Source organism: Leptonotus elevatus, chromosome 6 (genome assembly GCF_054856555.1).
Source record: "Leptonotus elevatus isolate MCC_2025b chromosome 6, RoL_Lele_1.0, whole genome shotgun sequence".
In the NCBI taxonomy this organism is placed as follows: Eukaryota; Metazoa; Chordata; class Actinopteri; order Syngnathiformes; family Syngnathidae; genus Leptonotus; species Leptonotus elevatus.
In genome coordinates this window covers 4,836,300-4,848,338 of record NC_141244.1, presented here as the reverse complement: position 1 = coordinate 4,848,338, position 12,039 = coordinate 4,836,300, and the positions used below count along the sequence as shown (strand labels likewise).

At 38.3% G+C, this 12,039-nt stretch overlaps 1 protein-coding gene across 2 annotated transcripts in view; it reads right to left on the bottom strand.

Moving 5' to 3' along the window:
* The window catches only part of znf407 (zinc finger protein 407), a 199,498-nt gene that overhangs the window by 173,753 nt on the left and 13,706 nt on the right, over positions 1-12,039 (bottom strand). The gene's annotated exons all lie outside the window — the stretch shown is intronic.

Genomic DNA, 12,039 nt, shown 5'->3' with positions numbered 1-12,039 from the left:
ACCTTCCCGTCGACCCTCTTTTAAAACACATCTTTGTTCTTTGGCGTTTGACTCGGCATGAGACTCATTGTTTCAATGTTTTATCGTGCCTGCTGTATTTTATTAATTTATTTATTTTATTGACTTACCTACTTGTGTTACTTATTTTATTGACTTATTCATTTACCTTCTTAAGATAAATATAAATGTATTTGGTATTAATTTTGTTTTACCCATCTTTATTCCAGTGACCAACTTTCATTTCTAGATAATAAATGTATTTTTTTTTTTACTTAAATTTAAATTGTGCTTAACAGCACATTGTTTTCCTCTCTAAGGTGTTAGGGAGATTTTAGACAAATCTCTTCCCATGGATTTTGGAATGACCTTCTGTTAAATATTGGTCAACCTCCCTCTCTACCCACTTTTAAAACACATCTTTGCTCTTTGGCATTTGACTCGGCATAAGACTCATCATTGATTCAATGTTTTATGGTGCCTGCTGTATTTTGTTATTAATTTATTTATTTTATTTACCTATCTACTTGTGTTATTTTATTGACTTGTTAATTTACCCACTTAAGATAATTATTTGCTGTTATTTTTGTTTTACCTGTCTTTATTCCATGACTGATTTTTACGAATTATGAAATGAAATTCCGAGTGACGTCAGAACCACAGTTGTGATTTTGTCGACCGTCAACTGTACAATTGAGTGAGCACGGTTTATTAAACTGATCTCTAGGAACAGCAACTGTGTCCGGCTGTCAGCATCAAAGTGTGCAATCAACACGTCGATTAGACTTTGAAAAGTAGTCCAATGACTCTCGCTGCAGCCACTAGCACCGTTAGCACGCCAACACTGTAGATGTCCTAAACACTGGCAACAGGCACCGTGCAATACAATGTCAGCGAAATTAAGTCTTCTTTAAATGTCCTTAATTGGCGATCGAACGTGATTTATGTACGAAGTTGTTTTGTTGACTTTGGTCGCAATTGTTTACGCCGGCAATAAGAACGGCAGACACACGTTCCGCAGGACGAGTCAAGTCATCTGTTGCGCCAAGACTGGTAAAACGCTCCCGGGAAAAACTTCAAAATAAATGCGTCCAATGGCATTGCGCTCCACATATTACTTGATATGGGAAGGTTTATTTTGAAGTTGGCATTCTCTCCGCATTGGTGGTGTTTTGCCAGACGTGTCAATTATTCCCCACATGTATTTGTTTACTTCGCTGGATTTATCATTGCGCTACTGGCTCTTACGCCGGAAATCCGGCACTGTGCCGGAGTACTTTAAGCCCTGATTGTGAAAACAAATAACATTAAGTGATGTTAAATGTATTCACTTTAGTATATCCATCCATTTTCTGACTCACTTATCAATATTAATAAATGTTTAATCCTCCTCCCGGCTGACGTATTGACGCCGGAACACCGTGACAATCCCATCACTTCCTGTTTAACGAAGTGTGTAGCATGAATTTGCTAAGCGTGTATGTTGGGAAAATTGTACAATAAGTTATCACATGAATAAGCACTTTACTATTTGCTGCAATGAAGAATACTTTGCTCCCACACTCACATTCACATAGCTAGATTAGGGAAGCCTTATTTAACAGCTGATTAACAGGAGATGACTCATGATGGCTACAAGAACAAAAACATCTAACCCAGCAGAAGGATTGAGCCAGTCCGCTAAGACGCGCCTGTTGTCTGTTAAGAAATTATTGCAAACTTGACCACACATGTACTCAGCACTCACATGCACACACACATAGACAAACAAGTACACTGAGTTCCAACTATGCCTTGTTCCCCAACCCCTTAGAGTTGGAACACCCATGTAACTAGGGGTGTAAAAAACTATAAAAAGAGGATGAGGACGGGTTATTTAGAGAGTGCAGTAGTATGAGGCAGTTCCTCTTCTCTCTCACATTAATGCCACGTCCCCGATAGCATTAGCCGGTTAGCATAGTAGCTAGCACGACTTCTCCGTCTTTCTCGCTTGCTAATCACTACTCTTAATCGCTTCGAGAGAATGTCAGTACTTGCAACTTTTATATGCCGCCATGGAGGCTATCATTACTAACTTTAGGAGTGACAGCGCAACGTGTTTATGTGCAAAAGCCAGCCGAAGTTTGTTGCTATGCTAGTATGCTAGTAGAACGCATCTTGTCTCGACTTGAGTACCCGCTCGTAGTTATTAGCTAATGTAAGCATCCCAGCAAAGCTTTTGGGGCTGCCCCTATGTCATTAAATTTTTGGAAACACTTAAAAATCCTTGTTTTAATTAGGCTAAAAATGCACATGTGATGTAGACACGCAAACTGCTATGCAAAACAGATAATTTCAAGCCTTGCGTTGGCCGAAAGGTGCGAAGGAGTACCCAGCATTCTTTGAGGTGGCATTTTTTTTTAAGATAATAATAATTAAGGATTTGTTGTTTTAGTTAAGTGTTTCAAAGTAATATTATTCGTTATTTGCATTTACCCACCTGGTTTTCTATTATTTTTTTGTTGACTATAAGTGGTTTAGATAATGGATGGATGGGTGCATGATAGTTGGCACCGTAAGCTTGTAATGTATGACGACTACGTATAATGGTTCACTGTCGAACAAGCGTTCTGTCACAAATTGTGTTGGCTCTCAGCGACAAATGATAGACACGATAAGAAAAAAATGACACGATAAGTAATAAAAAAACAGTATCGTCTTCACGATAATATCGTCATATCGCCCAGCACTACCGGTATGCCTGTATAAAACCCAATTCCACTAAAGTTGGTGTTGTGTAACGTGTAAATAAAACAGAATACAATGACTTACAAATCCTTTTCAACATACCGTATATTCAATTTAATACACTACGAAAACAAGATATTTATTTGCAAATATTTACTAATTTTTATTGGATGCCTGCAACATGTTCCAAAAAAAGCTGGAACAGGAATAAACAGGCATGTTTCCCACCGTGTTATATCACATTTCATTTTATCAGCACTCTATGGACTGTATGCACACAGCACCAGAGGTGGGTAGTAACGAGTTACATTTACTTCGTTACATTTACTTGAGTAACTTTTAGAAAAAAAATACTTCTAAGAGTAGTTTTACCACACAATACTTTTTACTTTTACTTGAGTAGATGTGTGAAGAAGAAACGCTACTCTTACTCCGCTACATTGGGCTCACTAGAGTCGTTACCCGCCGCCCCATTCATGTATCAGATTTACCGTATTTTCACGTAAGCGCTCCACTTGACTAACTGTGTGGGAGCATTTCTGCTGACACATTGAGGCGCAATTCTCGTAATATCCCGTCTCGACCGATCTCGCCGTTCTGTAGGAGGTGCTAAGGATGTTTACGAAAAACAGACGCCCAGAGTTGTTAATACTTTTAAAAACATCTCCCTCCCCTCATCGGGCAGGTTCGGCCATTTCGTGTTGGTGTGTGTGCGCGCCCTTATAACTCGTGTTATGGTGCGGACGGATGGATTTCAACGACGACATGCGGCGTATGTCACTTGTTTGCTCGTTGCCAGGGGCAACGGCCATTTTCTCATGCAACGATATGAGACGTGCGTTGAACGGCGGCATATTGGCTCCATAACTGAATCGCTTTGTGTTTTAAAAAAAAAAGAAAGAAAAAAAAGAAGAAAAAAAAGACTTGTTATCGCCTCCGGGGGCAGCTCCAACACGAAAGAGAGTGGCCCTGTACTTCCTACTTCCTTTCCTCCGTGACCCGGCGGGGGTCACACTACTACAGGGAATGCGCAAAAAGAGTTCTATGTGAAGCTTGGGTAAACCATTGCACGTGTGTGACTCGGTGACGGGCAGAAGAGAGCCGTTGTGCGCATGAGCCAACCTTGCAAAGCATTATGGGTTATGGAGTTGATTACATTCAATAGCGATTATTGTACATCAGCTTTGTTGTAATAAAAAATTGATATTTGAAATCAAATGAAACTACATAGAACATACAGTTTAACAATAAATAACAATGTGTATACAGTGCATGTATTTGTATAATTATACATGTAATATTAGCATTATATAATTGTGATATTATTTTTATTTTTGTTCCAGGTTTATGATCTGTGTTCTTATGTTCAATAAACAAACAAAGACAAACACGAGCCATAACAATGTGTGTGTCCTGCTGAGCCTTTTCGGAGGGCTAAAATAAAAATATCCGAACACTTGGGCTAACGTGTCTCCTTGCACTGTTGTTCGAGCTCAAAAAGTTTTTGTTTTTTTTATTTTATGATTTGAAGATGCCAGCATTTTTACACAATTTTATGTTTTTGTCTGTCTGATGACATTGTTTAAAACAAAAAAAAAAAAATCAGACTTCATGTTCAAGCAGTTACTCAGTACTTGAGTATTCATTTCAGCGAATACTTTTTTACTTGTACTTGAGTGATTTTTTATGACTCATTTTTACTTTAAGTAACATTATTTTGAAGTAACGCTACTCTTACTCGAGTCAGTCAATCCATCAATAACGGACGCCCATTTTGTTGACGATTGAGGGCAAACTTCGAAAAAATGACGAACTAAGCATTTACGGAAGGGGGTTTTCGTCCGTCCATTTTTGTGTGTTTATTTTAGGTACAAAGTGTGATATCACTTGTGTCTTAGGATACATTTATATTTATGACCCTAAGGTAATTCCATGCTTAAGGGGACCTTTGCACTATGAATTGAAGTTATAAGTCGTTAAATCTCTCTATTTACATGGATATTTTGATAAATAATAACTCTACACATGGAACAAGCTTTCCTAAAATTTGTGTTGAGTCATTATGCGTCCCTTGTCCATTTCCTGTCTTGAGTTAAAAGGTTTACTGAAAGCAGTACATGAACTACATGGAGGTCAACACTACTCACCACGCTTGCTTGCTTGATTATTTTGCAAACACAGTTGGAGAAAAACAGTATAACTTCTTTGGCAATACTAAAAAGGGAGCTGAATATCCTCTACTTATAGTACTTAAAAATTCAAAGATTTCTTAGGCTTTCACATTGAAAATTGTCCGTTATTCATTGTTTCTCTGAGTATTTACATACACTTGTAAAGAACATAATGTGTGCTCTGTGGAGTTACCAGTCATTTCTACAGCTTTGATTTTTCTCTGAGTGTGATTGGAACAGATACTTCTTTGTCACAAAAAATATTCATGTTTGGTTCTTTTATGACTTTATTATTGGTTAACAGAAAAAGTGACCAAATCTGCTGGATCAAAAATATACATAAAACAACATGAATTTGCAATTTTGGTGACTTAGAATGTTTGTTAATAAAATTTGCTTCACCGTATGGCCACTTACTTCTTGTGAGTGATTATGAGTGACTGACTTCTCTGAGGCCATTGAAATAGGACTCATTGGATACAAAAAACGCTACAATAGGAAAGTTAAAGGAGCTCAGCAGTGTCAACGCATTCTGGAAAGGCAAATCATTGACTACATTGAAACAAGTCAGAAAAGTCACTTGGAGCCATTTCAGAGCAGCTGCAGGTCCCAAGAGCAAACAAACGTCACTGCCACGATCAGCAAGAAAATGCAAACTATCACCTGCTGCTAAGAGAAATTGTTCAGGAGGGTGAAGAGTCAACCACCAAAAAGCAGATCTTCCAAGAATTAGAAACTGCTGAGTACAGGTGTCAGTGTCCACAATCAAGCGTGATTTTGCATCGCCATGGACTGAGAGGCTGCCGTGCAAGGCGCGCACTTGCTCCAAAAGTGGCACCTTAAGGCTCGACTGAAGTTTGATGTTGATCACATGGACGAAGATAAGACCTTCGGAAGGAAAGTGCTGTGGTAGAAGAAACAAAAACTGAGCCGTTTGGCCACAATGCCCAGCAATATGTTTGTAGGGGAAAAGGTGAGAACTTTGCCTACTGTCAAGCACGTGGTGGTAGTATTTTGCGGTGGGGCTGTTTTGCTGCCAATGGAACTGGTGGTTTACACAGTGTAAATAGGATAATGAAGAAGGTGGATTAAAACTTCTAATTTTTCCAAAATCATCAGCTCGAAGGATGGGTCTTAAGCGCAAGTTAGAGACAGGACAATGGTCCCACAACACATCACCCACACACATCAAAAGTGGTAATGCAATGGCTAAATCAGGCTTTTCCTCAGCATTTTATTAGCCCAGAATCCACCAGGGTTTGTTTGCCCCCCGCCCCCCCACAAGGATAAGATCCTCTGCATGAAAAAATAATAATAATTTTGAAGTTGTGCGCACTAACTTCCCCCATCAATGAATGTCGAATAGTAATCGTTGAATGTTTTTTGCCAACCACACACCCTACTTCGACAAACATGATATATGATTCTGGCATGTAATTCGTCGTCCTCAACACCCCCTCCCAAAAAAAAGAAGCAGATTATTATCCTGGGTGGAATTCTGTCAGTTTTTCCTTTGGGATGCTAGTTTCAACCGATACCGATAAACCAATAATTTAGAAAGTGCCAGTTTCGATAACCGATAAGTGAGCCGATAATTGTTTGCAAAATTAACTTGAATACAAATATACTGTCGAGTCCTACTATAAGTCTAACGTACACATACATTGAAACATTGTGTAAAGCACCATGAAGCAGAATTGTATTGATATCTCTGCTTCAAAGACAACCGGTAACTCATTTTGAGTTTGCCAAAACAAAACAGTCATGTTTTAAAAATGCAACAAAAAACTGCGAGGGTAACATGTTGGGGAGACACAGTAAAGAAAGCCCACACTGACGACTGCCAAGTCGCCATGATGCATCTTCTGTCCGTTGTGCGCATTATGACGTCACAAATATTCGACACTAAAATAACCGAGGGGACGGGTTGAGGAGTTGGGCACAACTTGAGCCACAACCACAAAAGATGGACCAACATGGCATGTCTATTATTATTGGCGGATTTCTTTATCATCTGGTGCATCTGTATGACATCAAGTTGGTTAATATTTATCAACAGGTTTCTTGATTATCTGGTTTATCTGTTTGACGTCAAATTGGTCAATAATTGCCAATAATTATCGGCCACCGATAATATCGTGCATCCCTAGTTTTTTCCCAACCACCAGGCTTGCCATCACAACCTCGGAATATTCAAGTCACATCAGCCCTTACACCGCGATGACGCTACCGGGAACAACTTCAAAATAAAAGCTCTACCATGCATTGATTTGGAAAGGTAAGGTTTATGGGTTTGTCATTATGATAACTGTGTACTGTCATGCATACTGCCATTGGCATGAGGACTGGTTTCAGCCCTAGTATTTTTTTTATTATAACAATTTTGTAATCGTGTAGTGTAATAATCAAAATCGTATTTGAATTTCGATTAATTGCACAGCCCTGCCACATGGTCAACCAAGTTGAGCGGTATAAGTCGCTATGGCTGGGGGCAGCACAAAATTAGCTGGTGGCGGCCGCCATAAAATTTTCAACGCAGAAAAAACCCTATGTATATTTTTCACCCATCAGATAAACTAAATTGTTCTGTTAACCCCTAAAAGAACCAAACTTCATTCATGTTTTTTTGTGACAAAGGCATAGCTGTTCAAATCACTCTATCAGAAAAAAACCTGAGTTATAGAAATAACTGGAAGCTCAGGAGAGCCATGACATTATGTTCTTTACAAATGTATGTAAACTTTTGTTCACAACTGTATTTGTTATTAAAATTGCAATATGTTTTTTTATTATTGAGCACACTCAAGATTCAGATTCAGGTTTTGCTTAAGCAGTCCAGATTACATTTGGAGGTGTCACAAACATGAAAACCAGAGAACTGTCTACAAGTGAAAAAACTGAAATTGTTGGAAAAATAAAGGAAAATAATAGCTGTTGGCAAGAGAAATATGATTATATAATAAGGCAATATCACCAATTCCTAACAACTCACCACACCATTCACAAAAACTGAATTTTATAACTAGTCTATTGTATAACGTTTTGTTTGTTAAATGCAAAATCATACAAATGTAGTTACAGTTTCGGTTTTCATTAATATTGCATCACTTGTGTGATGTGTGTGATGATCATGAGGCATGCTGACCCATTACTTTGAGGCTCAGTCTTAAGTCAGACAAATGACTCAAATGAAAAAGTGACCAATTTACCTAAAGATGCAAATTCCAGTAGTACCCTCATTGGGAAAATGGAAATGTGCACACGTTTTCTTTAAGGGACAAATTGACAAATCTTTGTGCAGCCTCCTACTACCTTCAGTGATTAATCAAGAGGATAAAAACTAGGTTGTAATTAAAAGGATCTGGACATGCTCCCAGCCTCAAAACTGGCAGACCCCCATTGAGCTTCTTCACAACCCCATGAACAAATTCAAAGAATAAATGAATGCCATATAAAAAGAACATAATTCACCATAATGAGGGAACTTAAGCAATAACACCAAATGGCATATGTGGTGTCAAAATGAAGAGAAATTGGTGCTTTCTACCATTATGAAAGGCTTAAATTTAAGGGTGAATGGAATTGCATGGAACAAAAGAAAACAAAAACAAAAAAATGTTAATCCTAAACACGAGGGAAGGTAAAGCTATTACTGACTTGTTGACATATCTTAGCATGATTGGTGTCACCGACACAGATTTTATATTCAGAAGGTAAAAGAGCATACATTATGTATAGGCAACTTACATGAAGAACAAAATAGCTGTACTCACACAAATCTGGTATTTAACCAGAAAAACTTTAATAAATCATATACAGGTATTGGCAGTTATTATATTAGATTTAGCACACACAAAAATACTAACAAATTGCTTTTTTTTACTGATGCAATTTGTTGGAATGCATGACAATAGCTACATACGCCATCCACAGATAGAGAAAATGGATTGTGGATTCGAAGGCTCATTAATGCTTGAGCAGACGAGGGGGAATGAAACATTCAAGGCAGAAAGGGGCATTTATTGATGATTCCCTCACATCTCATTCATGCATTAAGTTGATTTTAAAAGCAATTAATACACATGGTCAGGGAAATGTAACAGAACACCGTATGTTCTTAACCTGTCGAACATTTCCCAGTCAAAGCCCTGAGCAATGCTCTGCTTTGCATTATAAATGACAGGATAAATCTTAATGGATTGGGGATAATCAACTAGCCATGAAGGCTGCCATACACACACATTCACTACACATTCTAACACGTACACACAACTGTGGACGTCCAGACACAAGGGAAATTAAAGGCTTTGAATACGTCTGCATTGATTATTTTAAATTATTAGCCCACCTCTCTTTGGACCTCCAATGCTTTTAGCCTCAGCTTTAACACATTTACAGAGACTTATTGACTATAATTACAACTGAGTCTTGGTAATGGACACATCAATTATGAGTCGCACATGTCTCTGACCATGCAAGCGTTGCTCAGGGAATCCCAATCTGTGGTCCATTAGCATTTCTCTCACTGGTCTGAAGCCTAATCAGTCTTTGCCGTCACATCTAGTGAAACAGCTTTTACCTGGCCATAGCAGATATAGTAGATTAGCTTTACCATAGGGCTGTGTGGCAATTTGGCAAAAGGAGGTTATACTGTAACTCCCCTTTAGCTTTGGGTTTAGGTTAGGGTTTATTCAACTTTTATCTAAAATCTGTAAAGTGCTTAAAAATATGTGGTAACACAAGTCCAGTGGACTTGCAGTATGTGAGGGTAGGAAAATAAAATGAATCACCCAAACTTTGGTAGTCACATTTACAAAAGATAAACACTGTAGTTACACTTTACTGATAAAAAGATCACATCTCATCTGAATTGATTAATGTTGTCTATCTGTTTTTTTTTTTTAAAGCCTATTTATTGGGCGATACTTGGAGTGAGAAGATTTTTGGCCCAAAGTTAAGTTTTAGGTTTAACGTTGTCTCTCAATCTATACAACATCAACTACACAGAGGCCAGCATTTTTATGGCCCAATCTACCCTATCTTGCCATGGCACTTTCAGCTCATTTTATGGCCCAATTTAGTCTGCTGTGCCCTGCCACTGATAGTTCATCCCATCTGTATAATTATCAAGTTTTTACTTACATTAAACACCTTGTCAGTTTCAGAATAAGAACAGCTTTTAATCAAGCATTTTAATGAGGAATAAGAGCTGTGACTTGCTTTCAAAATCACAATATATGTATATAATATTATGCGCCAAAGGCATGGAGTCAAATACACTGGATATCGCTGATGTTCGGCCGAAACCTCACAATTTGGTAAATGTATTTACCGCATGTATTTTTATGTTTTTTTTTTTGATAAATTGAAAATCTGGTGTTTCACTTTTTTTGGTCTTATTTATGTTGTTGTTGTTGTGACTATGATTACTGTTTTATTATTATTTTTCTTTCTAATTCCATATGGCTAAAGCAAGTGTGTTTCCATTACCCTCAGTTTTGCACAAAAGCAAGCTGGTAAAGGAAACAGGATTTTCGGGGTGGGGGGGACACTCAATTATTGCAAAACAGTTTTCACGCTCTCATGAGGTGGTTTTTGAGACGTGTAGAAGTATTTCACAAAAGTGTAATGGAAACACTTTTTGCGCATTCCCTGTAGTCATGTGACCCCACGCACGTTCACGGAGGAAATAGAAAGTACGGGGCCACTCGATTTCCTGTCAGAGCTGCCTCCCGAGGGGATAACAAGTCTTTTTAAGCACAAAGCCATTTAGCTATAGAGCCAAGGCCGCCGTTCCATGCACGCTTCATATCGTTGCATGAGAAATGGTCGTTCACCCGGGCAACATGCAATCGAGCGACATACGGCGCACATCGTCGTTGAAATCCGTTACATCCATCCGCACCAAAACACAAGTTATAAGCGTGCACACACACACAGAACCAGGGCCAAATGCCTGAACCCGCCCGATCAGGGCAGAGAGAGATTTTTAACGTAATCTTAACAACGTCGGGCGTCCGTCTTCGGTAAACATTATGAGCACCTCCTACAGAACTACGAGATATCGCGAGGCGGACCTTTACAAGAATTGCACCTCAGAAGCGAAACGCCTTTTAATGGGAACACCTACAAGTCGAAATTGTACTTTTATCGAAATAGTACAATATTCCAGTGTCCGACGTGCCAATTTGTTGTTCGAACAAAATCAAGCCATTAATTGCTATTCGATTTGTCGCCGTGAATGGACTGGGCATTTGGGAAACTCATGAAATTCCCGATGGCCAGTCCTCCCCAAAGGTCATCTCTTTCATTATCCATTTATATTACATAAAGTAAAGTATAGCACTGCGGGTTGCAGTCCCCTCTAGTGCTGCAGCTATCGAATATTTTGGTGTTCAAATATCCTACGGAAAATTCCATTGAAAAATCAGGTATTTGGATAAAAATAATATTTTTGCATGGTGAAAGAACAATTATGAATACAGAAGGCATTAAAATATATTTCCACATACTAATGATTGGCCAACTTTCATTTCTAGATAATAAAAGTCTCTTTTTTATTTATTTTTTTACTTCAATTTAAATTGTGCTTAGCACATTATTTTCCTCTAGAATGTTAGGGAGATTTGAGACAAATCTCTCCCCATGGATTTTGGAATGACCTTCTGTTAAATATTAGGCAACCGCCCTCTCTACCCACTTTTAGAACACATCGTTGTTCTTTGGCGTTTGATTCGGCATGAGACTCATCATTGTTTCAATGTTTTATGGTGCCTGCTGTATTTTTCTATTAATTTATTTATTTTATTGACTTACCTACTTGTGTTACTTATTTTATTGACTTATTCATTTACCCACTTAAGATAATTATTAATTTATTTGGTGTTATTTTTGTTTTACCCATCTTTATTCAATGACTGATTTTGTACTCCATGTATGAAATGAAATTCCGAGTTGAGCAGTTTTTGGTCTGTGAGACAAAGTGACCACAGTTGTGATTTTGCCGACCGTCAACTGCACAATTGAGTGAGCACGGTTTATTAAACTGATCTCTAGGAACGGCAACTGTGTCCGGCTGTCAGCATTAAAGTGTGCAATCAACACGTCGATTAGACTTTGAAAAGTAGTCCAATGACTCTAGCTG